Below are 14013 nucleotides of genomic sequence, written 5' to 3'. Positions count from 1 at the left end.
TAATGTTGGGATCAAATCTTACAATAGTCATTGGTAATTAGGCCCTGGGGCATGTTGTAGTCTTTGGGTATGTTTTTTTCTTTTTTTATCTCCACGTAGGTATGTGAATAGGTATCTGATGTAAATGTGAATGTATTTGATCTATGCTTGACATTCATACAAAACTAGAAATGCTTCCAGGGACAAAAAAAATCAAGATTGAACATAATGTATAGTTGTTACCTAGTAATTAGGGGCATAATGTCAACCGATTTCAGACACTTAGATATGGACAGTGCTATATAAATGCCAATATATTGTTATTAAAGTCATTTGTTGAGTGTGTTATGCCCATCGATGTGACCCAATTTCCAGACAAGGGTCAAAAGATGACGCTCATTTTAAGTGAGGCACCATCATCAATACGTGCATTGCAATCAGTGAGCAGTACAGTAAGTATGTAACATCAGATCAGGCATGTGCAAGAAACTCACATTTAATGTATATACTCAATGTTAAAGTTTAAATCTTCTCCCTCCTGCCTCATAAAACCCCATCCCATAAAACCACAATTTGCTCTGACCGAGGTCCCATAAGAAATCTAATGACCAAACTTTTTTGATTGCTGCCCAGTTTCTCTGGAATTACCTCATAAGAAATCTAATGACCAAACTTTTTTGATTGCTGCCCAGTTTCTCTGGAATTACCTTCCCCCTCGCATTAGGAATTCCATAACTTCTTATTTTTTAAAAGTTACTTATAAATCTCCTTTTGCCCTCTGACTTACACACCAGATGGGAGGCGGTATATAAATTCCTATTTTATTGCTATTAATGTTTTTTTTTTTTTCATTTAATATTCTGGATAAAACTAAAATCCATTTTTTCATCCATTATTTATTTAAATTACATACTATTATATGTAATGAAACATAATATCCACAGTTTTCAATGTGTATGCAAGAAAATGCAATTATTTCATGTGTTACAGTGTCTAGATAAATACAAAAGTATCATAGATTTTGACTCTTGTACTAACGAACATTGCTAAAGCTTACAAGTTCAGGGACAACCAATTTAGCCCCACGTCTCATCGAATTATCCCCACATATGATTGGAGTCTCCTGTGATTGGAATAGGCTTCAGGATAGTATTAATACAGATAATTGGGCATAGCTCAGACAGGGTTCTGCCTGCATGGCAGCTAATCTCCCATGACAAATTATTATAGGTAATGAACTGTATTAGCTTCTCATTGGTAATAGTGTCATACTACTGAAGTTATAATATATTTCCAATGTCAAAATAGAGTCATATATATTTTCATTCTCATCCAAGCACAAGTAATTCTCCATTTAAGGTGCTTTGCAAACCTATGCGGGGCACATACTATGACCGCTGGCCGATGAATTCATCTTCGCTCTCTGTGAGGCTCGATGAGGCGACACTACCTGCTGCTTGTTAGTAGCACAGTCTAAGAGGATCATCCTTAAAAATGTTGCACCCACCTCATCATGTTGCATTCGCTATGGATATAGAAAAAATATATATCTATCAGTTTATTTAGTTTAAAGAGATACTGCCTATCTCAAGTTAAAAAACATGCAAAAAACCATATTTAAATTCGCTACTGTGTGTATTTTAAGTAAGTTATTGACTTTCAGTTGTAATTCAGAACATGAAAATGTTTTGTTGAAACCATCATTTATTTATCAAATAAGGATTTGTAATTTATGCAAGATAAATTGGATAAATGTATCATTTTATTTATAAATGAAATATTTATTGATACTATAAATACAGCTGTAATATATCTCAGAGAACCTTTCTAAATTATACAAAATTGAGATTACTAAACAGTTTTTATTTCAAAAAGAGGACTCCCCTAAAATGAAACATTATAGAGAACAGTAACTGCCAAGGTAGATGATGTTCTTATTATTGCCTTATATTGAAATTTAATTGTTCAAAATTTATACCATTTACTGTCTTAATTCTGGGTCAAAAACACTCACCTGACATACAGAAATAGAGAAAAAAATATATGATGAATTTCATCATATATAAAATCAATCTAGTGTAGATAATACAGTATATATTTGTCCAATATATTAAATGTAATACACTGCAATACATGTTTATTTGTCCAATATACAATAAAATACATTAGAAAATTGTTTTTTGTAAGAAACGACATAAAGATAACACAAAAGCATAAAAAACATCATTACTGGAAAAATAACTGTATATATAAAGTATTTGTAGAAAAGAAAATCTGCATATTATGGAATTTCTTATTGGTAATCTCATAAAAACTTTCATTCTTTAGTATTTATTTGACAATATCAATAATATAATAATAAAGTGCTCTCTTGTGTAAATATTGGAAACTTTCTATTCTAAAAGGGACTACATTTATTACAAAAAATAAAATAGAGAACTGCCAAGGTGGTATTTGTAGTTCATTTTAATATACTTAATCTAAAATTTTAACATCTACTGTCTCAATTCTAAATCAAAATTCAAAACAGACTTGGTAAGAATTGAACTGCCAGAAATAGAGAAGAAATATTGGAAATTATAAAGTTATGGTATGATATAAAAATCAATCTAGTCTAGACAGTCTAGACAGCTTAAATGTGTCAAACATAATAATTGCAGAAAAGAAAATCTTATAGGTTACTGGTAAGATTGAAAATTTACAAAAATCTGAAATGGAAATGAAAGTAATAAAATATATATAGAGTATATTTCTTTTAAACGTAAATATTGATTAAATTATTTTACCTTGGTATCTAAATATTACTTTATTTATTTAGTAGAAATTATAAGGAAGAAAGTTTTGAGTTGTTGAGTCCTCTATTTTAAACGATACAATATTTATTATTTCCTATATTTCTTGTTTAGAATGTTCATGTTGTTATTCAAATAATAGCTTTATAAATTTGACATGGCATAGATACTGATATTATATTTCTTATGATTTAAATAGTTCATATCTTTGAAATTTACTTTTCAAATTATATGCAAGATAAATTTTAATTCATGCAGAAAATTATCCTTAAATGTGCAAATGTGTTACAGATTTCCCAATGGACATAGAGATTAATAAAGGAGAGAATTTCTAGTGTACTGTATATAATTTGGTTTTTAATACCTGTATTAAACACGAGTTGAGTACCATGTGTAAACAATGCTAATTGTGTTGAGAGTAGCTTGGGAATACGTTGACGTTTGAGGACTTATAGCTTTTAATCCACCTAACACGATGAGACTGTATAAATGTTATGAAATGTGGAGGTTATGGCCTAATGTTTAGAATATTCTCAATCGACTATTGAGTAATAACGTAATTAATAGGACGTGTCCCTCGCGGGAACGTAGCATATTGAGAAGCAAAGACAACCTGTCAACGTTTTTTAAATCATTTTATTTGCACTGTAGCACTATTTTGAAAGCATAAATAGCAGTCCAAAATTTTAGATTCTTTGGGAGGGGCACTTGTAAACACTATAATGCATGCATTCCAAAACGAAGTGGAAAGGTGGTTTTTACAAAAGACAAATTTGTGGCCCACAAAGGGTTTATAAACATGAAGTAATTAAAACTTCTGTTCGGCAGTTAAATGAGTGTATTTTTTCGTAAGAATAAGACACACATCAGTAAATGCACATTTAGGGTTGGAGTTCTATCCACTAGAGTACCATAAGCCTCCTTTCAATCTGCCTCCAAGGGTGAAAGCAATTCTTGAAAAAGATTAGAACATATTCTTTGTATTTTACATGTTTAGGAGCTTTTAAAAAATGAAGGAATGCACATGTGTACCCAGACATGTGTGTCCTGTCCCCCTTGGGGTATGTGTAATGTAGCTAATTGGAGAGCAAAGACATTAACCTGTCGATGATTTAGATTCATTTAATTTTTGTAGCATGAGGCAGTACTATTTTTCAAGCATAGATATCACAGAATGTCATATGATGTCAAGTATAATAGATTGTTATTATAAGTTAAATGGACCAAAATGGAAATAAGTCATTAAAGCTTCTTGGCTTGTCCAAGAAACTATTTGTACTAATCTTATTTACCTTGTGTAGTACCATATTAAAATATTTTCCAAAATGAATGAAAAAATAAAAAATAAGGCCCTACAAGAAAAGTATCTCCTATAAAAAATAATAATGCTACAATCAAGCAAGCAGAGAGTTAGTTTTATTATCATTTTCGTAATCAATTACATGTGTTTATATAATTTGTTGAAACAGCATGAACTCCTTAAGTCTTGAATGCATTAAGTTAATCTGTTCTAAGAAAATAAAGAACAATTTAGAACATGAACTTCTGTTTTATGAGCATACTCATCAAAAACAAAATTATTTGTCTTGGTAAATTGCTCTTCGCAAAATGATAAAGGGGATGTATAATATTAGCTACACTGTCACAGCTAAATACCATAATTAATTGCAAGCCTCTATTCACTCTCTTAATGCCAGTTGAAATGTAAACATCCCCAGGTGTAAGTTCTTGAGTGGATGTGTATACCCACACATTTTCACTGACAGTAATGTATGATCAATCACTGACATAAACTGAGAAAACAACTTCTTAGTATTTCAAATTGTTTGTTGACTTACAACTGTTCAAAGGGAAGACTCAATGTTGAGAAATGGACTTTACAAGGTTGATCCTTTCACTCTCAACAAGGAATCAGTTGCTTGACTCAAATTTCACACTCTCAACATTAATATTTTACACCTTAACCTTCATTAAAATGCTCCTTTGGCAATTATTTGTACATTTGACATTTATCATAAATAAGGATTTTAACTTATCTATGTTTTAACCTTGGGAAGTGTTTCATTGTCTTATAATATATAGTGGTACAAGACAATTAAAGTATACTTTCCAGAACACAGAAAATTTATTATTTTATGAATTTTAAACCTTGTGACATTTTCTACTTTTGCCTTGCACAACTATCAGTACTAATATGTGTGACATATTATATGATTATTATTATGATTATGATTTTGATTTTCAATAGTGATTATGATTTTCAGTTAATTATTGCTAATGTTATAGATTGATATAGTTTATATAGCATCACTACAAGACAGTTTCTATATTGTACCATGATTTAGTTTAAAAAAGTATCTTTTGGGAGATCTTCTTTTGTCTTTAAATGTATAAGATTTTTTAGTTATTTTATTCCTTTTGGCAAGACAATACAAAATGCATTACAGAAGAAATAATAATAAATATAGTACAAATTACAAACAATTATAACATGAAAATAATGCCAAGAAATAACAAAGACACTGTCACCCAAAATGGATGTGCTGTTCTATAAAGATGAGTGTGTATCATTTTTTGATCCCTGTTATTTGCAATGCATTATGAACTGGAGTGGTTCCATGCAAAAGCAAGATCATGAAGAATCAGTTGCTTCTTAATATCAGATATTAATTCCCACCAAAATCCCAGTGGCTTAGCTGGTTAAGTAATCTTCATACTGTAGTTTCACAAGAATTATCTGTTTATATTTGCAGAGCTTTCTTGGATAGAGCATCTTCAAAACGTAGAATGGGAACATTCCTTGATCGTCTTGGGTAAGATTATCTTTTATTTTTTAATTAATTTACATTTTGTGGAAAATTGTGAAGGCACCTCATGACGTGTGCCACTGATCAAAAGTGTAGTTTCCAAATAAAGCTATTATTATAGCTTAACAGATTGCAGTATGAAAGCAGCAGTGGTGCCATCAAGGGAGCAGGAAAGAGGACCCCTCTATTGAGGAGAGCTGCACCCCCCTCATCTTTTGGGGAAGCATATCAGAGAGAAAATTGTGATACATATGACACGCTATTACCCCCAACAAGGACAGTAATACCCACCAGTCTCCAGCTGTCTTCATCTGAGCAGTTTCAATATAGATCACCTTCTTTGCTTGCTTAGGAATCCTTGCTTTACTGTTTGTAATTGTTGTAAAATTATCAAACACCATCATTTTTATTACCTGATTGAAACTGGGCTTGCACTATGCATTTATAAGTAAAGTTCCATTTACAGATTTTGATATTTACTTGGTAAGTCATATGATATATAGACACACACATGGAACACCCTGAGAACCAGGGGGTGGTGCTAGCGGGGGTCCAGGAGGGCAAAGGAATGAAATCTTGATTGCCGAAAATACAATTTAGGTATGCTTTACTATTATAAGCTGTCAAATTTTAGGGATTAAAAACTGTTAAGTGCGAGGTGTTGTATACTATCGCGAATGTATGGGTTGCGGCGGTAGCGCCAGATCTTCCCCGACGGGGCTGCCACCCCCGTCAGGTGATTAGTACCCCCGACAGGGGCCGCTTAACTTGCATGGTTTTCAATGAAATTATCTTTTTTAAATCAAAAAATACCATAATGAACACAATTATCCCTCATGGGATTCTGTGCACATGCACTAATGTACATAGAACCATTTGCATAACACTTTCGCTTCCAGACAGTGGTCGACAGAACATGAACTCTCGCCCTGGAGGTTCAGAGAAGAACCCAAAAGTATTGATCGAAAATTAATACGGTTTGTTTGTTTGTTTGTTTTTCAGTACAGTTGATAGGAATGATTTTCATTATGGTGGTGTCCTTAATGCCTTGGCGTATGGGATAAAACTAGGAAAAATGAGCAAAAGTTTCTTGCCCAAGGACACAAGCAAAACTTGGTCCCAATCCCTTAGTGATGCGCAAACACGCCCACACCAGATGAGTTAACTACACTAATTATCCACTACAGGAGTTGTATGGTAGGAGCAAAGTGTCCTCTGATCCAATCACTTACTGCTGCACTAACACGCCCACTCCAGATAAGTTGACTGCACTAATTATCCACTACAGGAGTTGACTGCACTAACTTATCCAGCACAGAGTATACTGTATTCACTTGCACCACACAAGCTCACTGCAAAAACTTTACTGCACTCATTTTCTTTTAGGTGAAAAAAGTTCAACATTGCAAACATAATACCAAAGAAGAGAACAATATTTATGTATTATGTAATATTTGATATTAGGCATAATATAATTTATTTCTGGAATGTTTTGTTGAAATTAAATTTAAGTTTTAAATTAGGGAGTTTCTAGGTCAGTTTTTCATACTAGATTTTAGATAACAAGAGTCTCTGAGATTTGTTTACCAGTTTTGTATTCATTCATTCATACATTATTATCATTTATATTCTTTTCTATTTTCACTTGTATTCACCAATATAAAATCCTACTAACAAGTGTTGGCAACCTATGAGGCATAAGCCCGTAAGGTGGCCCCCTGGACTAAACTTAAAATACAGTAAACAATACTATTAAAAATTAATCATAAACAAGTAACAAAAGAAAAAAAATAATATTATTCATTGGATCTGACAAGTTCTTATTTATCTTGTTTATTTGCTTATAGAATAATATTTGTGAAATTCACTTTAGTCAACTATGTAAACTATGTACATGTTAGTTTAATGATACTCTGTGTAATTCCTTCATAATAAGAAAATTTGAATACCACATCACAAAACATAGGTATTGGCCAAAACACTTGAAGTAGCATTGTATCAAAAAATGGAACTTACTAATAATTTGTAATTACAAAGGAAATGCAAAAATATTTTATTAGCCTTCTTGCTAACCTTTTCATTATGTTCATTCATTGTAGTTGAGTTTATTGCCGAAGGTAGCAAGGAGTTTTATGAAATTGCCTAGATACTTGTAGTTTTTTACGATCTTAATTTCTCTGCTTTCATATTGCTGTGTCAATAATATCACTTTTTTTTAGAAAATCAATACGATTTCTTAAGAGGTTGGTTGTGTTAATGTCAGGTACTTTGTTAACCTCAGGAGTCAAATTTTCTCATTACAATGTCTAATTTTAGTTTCATTTTAGTTTTTATCATTGTGTCATCGGCATAGTAATTAAGACATAGATCTTTGGTATTTATTTTAAAATCATACACATACTTGTGAGGGGGACTGATTGAGGTAGGGGGTTGCTGAGTATACTTAGCAAAAGTCGTACTATACTAATGAGGATTTGAGTTTCTTAAGTCTGCGAATAGTGAATGGTGGAATAGTTGAAGGCAGAGAAGAATGATTCATCAAGGTGAGAGTGACCTTTCGTCCCACTCACAGTAATACTTCCTCTTACCAATTTTATTTTTACTGTTAAGCGCATTGAGGCTTTAGCATAATGCGCTATATAAGCCAAAATTATTATTATTATTATTACCAGTATGCCCTTGATCTAATATGTTCAAAAATTCCATTAGATAATTCTAATAATTTTTTGATGTAATCAGCATCTACCTTTAAATAGTGTTATTCTAATCTACAGCCCACTCCATTAATACTAATAATCATACCCAAACGACAACAGTACAACACCCTTTAATATATTATGCAATTATTGTCAAGTTCTGAGGATCTTTTAGAAAATAGAGGCTGAAAAAGCCATTACTTACTGAAAAAATTGCCTGAAGCCTGCAGGACTGAAGGCAATTTTTTAAGAAAGTAATTGCCCCTAAAGCAGGTCAAAATAAATTTACAATATGACAGTCAAAATAAATTGACAGTAAGTAATTTAAGTCAGTCACCCTGTTATTATATATATATTAGGCTATTTTTTAATCTAACTTATGGTTGCGGTGACCTCTTGCTCAGGAATCAATACATTAACTGCGCGTCACTGTTAATTATTTGCTAGTAGCACCCGTACTGACCAGTGGTGGCGTCAGCGGGGACAAGGGGAAAATATTCATCGTGATGTAAAACAACCCCAGCTTTTTTGCACACAACATACAAAAAATAGCAGGCACTATATTTATTTATTCTTTCTTTCTTTAGACTGCATGCACTTTCAGTACTTGAGTACTATTTTTCAAAGTGGTACAGTTACAAACAAATCATCAAAAAAAAGAAAGAATATAATACAAAAATAAAGTCAAAAGAGAATTTAATGTAAAACTTTTAAATTAATAAAATGTTGGAATGAAACTAAGGTCATTTCTTTAAAGTTACTTTTTGTTTCGTTTGGAAGTTCATTCCAACTTTTTGATGCACGCTGTAAGAAAGTTCTTTTGCCCTGGCAGATATTCCAAGATGGTACAATTAAATCATTATGCGTTTGGCTATGAGTGCATTTTGAATGTATATCGTAATTAAAAATAAATTTGGATGTTAGGTAAGGAGGGGCATGCCCTTTTAAACATTTAAAAGCCAAAAGAATTAATTGTTCATTCCATCTTACATTTTATTTTCTCCAGTCAAGGGAACTTAAAATATAATCAATAGATGTCTTAATATCAACAGAAAGTAAAATCCTACCTAACCTAAAAACAAAACCAAAATTGAATTCGTGCCTGCTCATGTATAGAAAAATTATGTGCGAATGAAAATGAAGACATCATGACTGATTTATAAAATGTGATATTGTAAATGATAAGTCAATATTAGATGAAATAATTAAATAGATAGTGTCATTAAATGCATATATTTTGTACCCTTACTGTTATTTAAGTATTAAGTATGATTGTATGTCAAACAAAAGAAAAGGTAGAGTAGATAACGGTGATGATATTTGGGATATTCTGAAATTTTGTTATCTATGGATATTTTTAGAATATAATTACAGTCAAGTTAAAGTTGAATCCTATTTAGGAAATTGACTTTTGAATCTTCACAACTCTTAAGAGGAAATTTAAATATAATAATATATAATTCTAAATATGGATTTACTCTCAACCTTATAATTTACTCAATATTGATCTTTTTATGAACTTCATTGCAGCGGTTAGAATTTCTACAGCAGTATTTTAATACAAAATGTCAGTATATGAATTATGAGTTAACAGCGTCAAATATCATACCCAGCTAATCTTATCCATCATTATCCATATGATGCGTTTTCATTATAATTACTTATTTTGATGGAAACTAACCCAAAATTGAATGGTTCATCAATGTGATGAGCTTATGTGGAGATTTGATGTTGAAAAGATGAGCCGAGATGTGGTAGGTAGGTTACCTTAGGTAGGTTACCATAGGTGGTTTACCGTCATTACGCCAACTAATTTTGGCATGGTGGAGATCTTGCGTGGGAGTTTGGCCGTCAGAGACAAAAACGGGCATTTTCCATCTCTTTTAGTATTCTATTATTTTTATAAAACTAATAACTATTTATATTAATATGATTTATTTTTGTGATGATGCATCATTCACTGTGAAAAAGCTATGTATGAACTGATGAAGTTTCATAAATAATTTGAGTAGATTGAGTAGATAAGCATGCACCATTCTTGCTATATCCTTATTTGTTTATATTTGAAATTGCCGTATGTAATGGTAATATATAAATAAACTAAGTATGTTAAATTCATTGAAGTTTAGAAAAGGTTGATATGCATGATGAAAAAATTTCTGAGAATACAATATTGTGTTTCCAACTGTGATACTTATTTTCTACCTCTGTTTTTCTCATAATCTTGAATATACTGTACGTGCACCCATCACCTTGATGCCCCTAAGTATAGCAATATAAATTCAAATTAACTTCAACTCTAACTCTTATTTTCCAAATAAGTAATAGTATTCTTAAATGCAAATATAATGCAAAAACCAATATAGGAATGAGCTGGAAAACAGTCTAAACACTGATCAAGTCCAACATTTTTTACACAAAACATGTGCATAATTTTGCATAATTTAATATGTAGGGCATAATTTTTTTTTTTTTTCAGTTTAACAAAAAATATCTTTAGTTCTCTCTTAAATATAGTTTTTAATTCATTTTATAGTCAGATTCACTAGTATCAGAAAAATACAGGAACCTGTGAAAAGCACTGTCATATATATTTATCTATTTGTTTATATTGTATCTACCTCTACTGTTGTTATGATTTATCTATTTAAGTATATATCATCATCATCATTATATAATTATCTTTTTTTTCATAGTGGTGTTTCAACACAAAACTCAGTGCAGAATGTCTTAGGTATGTACACAAAATTTTTTGGTCAGTAAATTTATTTTACCCTTTTGTTGTTGACAACTAAGATATTATGACATTAATGATGGATAACATGAGATGTTATGAAGATGGCTTGAGCAAACTCATCGGATGTGCTATATAATCATACACTGTACCAACTTGCTGTAACTTGATATATCTATTTTTGCAACTGATTGATTGCACTCACTCCTCCCACAGCTATTTTTTATATTGAACTCATAGAAACAACATTTGTATGTTTAGGCTTAAGGTACAGCAATATTTGTTCTCTGTAATCAATAATAAACATAGAAAATTCACATTTTTAAATCATAACAATATTAATAATTATATCAATACTATATTAATACAGTTACATTATCTTCTTTGTATTTTCTACAAAAGGAATTCAGAAACACTATGTAGAATATATTTGTATGCAATTTTTGTTGTACTTACAGTATCTTTTCTCCTTTTTTTTATTAAACTGCTATCTAGAAACTGTCTCTTATACACATCTAGATGTGTATAAGAGACAGATATTAGGCTATTTTTTAATCTAACTTATGGTTGCGGTGACCTGTTGCTCAGGGATCAATACATTAACTGCGCGTCACTGTTAATGGTTTGCTAGTAGCACCCGTACTGACCAGTGGTGGCGTCAGCGGGGACAAGGGGAAAATATTCATCGTTATAAGAGACAGATATAATCATACACTGTACCAGCTTGCTGTAACTTGTTATATCTATTTTTGCAACTGATTGATTGCACTCACTCCTCCCACAGCTATTTTTTATATTGAACTCATAGAAACAACATTTGTATGTTTAGGCTTAAGGTACAGCAATATTTGTTCTCTGTAATCAATAATAAACATAGAAAATTCACATTTTTAAATCATAACAATATTAATAATTATATCAATACTATATTAATACAGTTACATTATCTTCTTTGTATTTTCTACAAAAGGAATTCAGAAACACTATGTAGAATATATTTGTATGCAATTTTTGTTGTACTTACAGTATCTTTTCTCCTTTTTTTTATTAAACTGCTATCTAGAAATGTTCCAAAAGGCAAGAAAACGAATGTTAGCAGCCAGACAGACACTAAATACTATTGAATGAAGACCTTATCTGCAATTGCTTCTCTCCAATCTGAAGTTAAGGAAATACTGTACATGGTTGGGTTGCATGCTACTGCTCTGAATATGGCTGAAACTCTAGAACCAAATGTGAACTGATTGAGTAAAGTGTAATAATGCTTTCATGAACATATTACATTGAAGCAGAAGTGAGTGATTCAGTGGTAAGGCTCTTGGTTACCTTTATCTACCTGTATTGCTACTTTCCACAAAGGTGTGTACTTGGTGGGGTTGAATGCTACTGCGCAGAATGGCTGTAATAGAACAGAGCATTGTCGACCAAGTGACCAGGTGCAATAATATCCTATGCATTGAACATTTATTAAATAAGAGATGTGTAAACTAACTAGATTACACTACAGAAGTGGTAATGATGATAACAATAGAATCGTAATTAATGTGATAATAATAATAATTCTAATAATAATAGTATGATATTAATAATAATAATTATAATAATAATCTGTGCATTAATTGCGTCCCTAATTAGGAACAATTTTACGGTAATTTCCAAATGTTGGATAAGAACTAAATTCCATTTTAAGTCTTTATTTTTTATTTTTTTTTAAACAAACTACTGAATTTGTTAAAAGAGATTGTAATTTATAATAATTATAATAATAATCTGTGCATTAATAGCATTTTATGAAGGTGTTATGAACTGCATAAGGCATCTGCAGGATCCCACAACGGTTATGGAAAACATTTTTTTTAAATGGTGTATTTTGAGGGCCAACTGACTTCACAAGGAAGTCTATGTAAAAGATAAGGAGCAGCAGGTATTTGAAAAGTTGATTTTATTCACTCTTGTGGTAATGATTTAAATGAGGAGGAAGGGATTTTTAGATGTATTTTGTCAGTAATTTACCTAAAGTTATAGCTTTATACATCGATCAATACTAAGCCAGCGGTAACATCCGTACTGTATAAATAAGGCTATAACATGCATACTTTATAACTAAATTTGCAGAAATATTTTGGACTTGGCTTCCAATATTTGTTTTATTTTATTTATTTTTTTAATACTATGAATACCGAAAATTAAATTGGATATTCTTTGTATACAAATGATAAACTAAGATCTAAACACTATACTGCTCCACCGTCACAAAAGGAAGTAACTGGCAATTTTTCAAAAAATATTTTTTTAAATTTAGTATCAAAGAACTCCCTGGCAAGAAAACTATTGAATTAAATATAATGTTACTCTAATTGATTCAAAAATTAAACTTTTATCTTGGCTAGTAAGGTTTAGTTAAATATGGTCAGTAAGTCCAGATTTGCTTGTATAAAGGAGGCCATACAGCTTAGAACTCCTTCCATTCTTTCAAACACTGTTATTTTTTAAATTGCTGAATAAATATTATTATCATCTAGACTTGCCATCTACTATCTGCTTTTTTATTTAATGTCTGGAAAAATATAATAACCTATGTAAATTTTAGTTAGGTTGATTTGATTTATATTGCATTTGAAAAGTTTAGAAATTATAAGAGGCTGAAATGACACTGAAAGTTTACTCCTTACATAGTCTTTGGAGTGGGAAAGGGTATGGAGAGAGTGAAAACTCAATAACTGTGCCAAAGCACTCATTATCTAATATTTGCATAGATTATATCTCAGATAATTGTTGCAAGTTGTAGGCCAAGTCTACAATTATGCCATAGATCTGTTTAGAATTGCGTCCCTAATTAGGAACAATTTTATGGTAATTTCCAAATGTTGGATAAGAACTTAATTCCATTTAAGTTTTTAAAAAAACAAAAAAACAAAAAAACTACTGAAGTTGTTAAAAAAGATTGTAATTTATTACTTGATTGAATGAAAAAAAAAAAAAAAAAAAAGTCAAGAAGCTTCCTG

The 14013-nt window shown here is 31.0% G+C and overlaps 1 long non-coding RNA gene across 1 annotated transcript; it reads left to right on the top strand.

The window, feature by feature from the left end:
• Window positions 1-5523: 5523 nt before the first annotated feature.
• Window positions 5524-13531, top strand: LOC117121968. Its single transcript, XR_004447653.1, has 3 exons — window positions 5524-5584; window positions 10971-11008; window positions 12072-13531. It is a non-coding gene; the product is annotated as an uncharacterized LOC117121968 (long non-coding RNA).
• The last annotated feature ends 482 nt before the right edge of the window (window positions 13532-14013 follow it).

Source organism: Anneissia japonica, unplaced genomic scaffold (genome assembly GCF_011630105.1).
Source record: "Anneissia japonica isolate Jap-2015-1 unplaced genomic scaffold, ASM1163010v1 scaffold352_len1594369_cov220, whole genome shotgun sequence".
Classification (NCBI taxonomy): domain Eukaryota; kingdom Metazoa; phylum Echinodermata; class Crinoidea; order Comatulida; family Comatulidae; genus Anneissia; species Anneissia japonica.
Note: the sequence above shows the minus strand (reverse complement) of the source record. Positions and strands in the feature narration are given on the sequence as shown.